Below are 756 nucleotides of genomic sequence, written 5' to 3'. Positions count from 1 at the left end.
TATTTTCAGATACCTTGTAGTATCATTTAAATTTTGCCTGAACTGCATATATGAAGGGTGAAATGTCTTTGAAGTGTTAAATAAATTTCATTTTTTCAGCACAATTTTATTTAACCTTTTTGAAGTAAACTTATATCAATGTTACATGTATGTTAAACATGTAACATGGTCACTGAACACAATATAACATAGTGCAACACACGACAGAGTACAGCTTATGCGGGGCAGCACAGCACAGGCAACAGAACTCCGTGCAATGCACACAACATAGAAAACATAACACAATAGAACTACAAAAACTCCCAAAATTTATAAAACAAACAGGGTTTTTCGCCCTGACTGCAGATAAAATATTACCTTACTATAGGTTTTCTTTTTAGTTTCTTAAAATCCTGGCAATGTAAATTTCTTAATCGTTATATGATTGTTTTAACCTGGAGATACGCTTTTTATGATGTTTACCAATTCCGGGGGGACTGCTTTATTTACGATTGTGACCTCTTGGTTAATGTCAGATTTGGCTCTGACCATAGTTCTCACACTACGAAATTAAGAACAAAAAAATGATGAGGGAAAAATGTTTTTTGAAGTTAAAAAATCAACTAGCCCTAAAATAATACAGAAAAGTTCACCATTACTGCTGTGTTCCCCAAAATGTAGGGTTTTACGACCTTTTTTAATAAAAAAGAAATGAGTTCAAACATTGTTTTAATGGAAATGGACAGTACGTACGAACCCCTGACATTAATTTTTACT

This window comes from Penaeus monodon, chromosome 20 (assembly GCF_015228065.2).
Source record: "Penaeus monodon isolate SGIC_2016 chromosome 20, NSTDA_Pmon_1, whole genome shotgun sequence".
NCBI lineage: Eukaryota > Metazoa > Arthropoda > Malacostraca > Decapoda > Penaeidae > Penaeus > Penaeus monodon.
The sequence above is the reverse complement of the archived record's forward strand: the minus strand, read 5'-3'. Positions refer to the sequence as shown.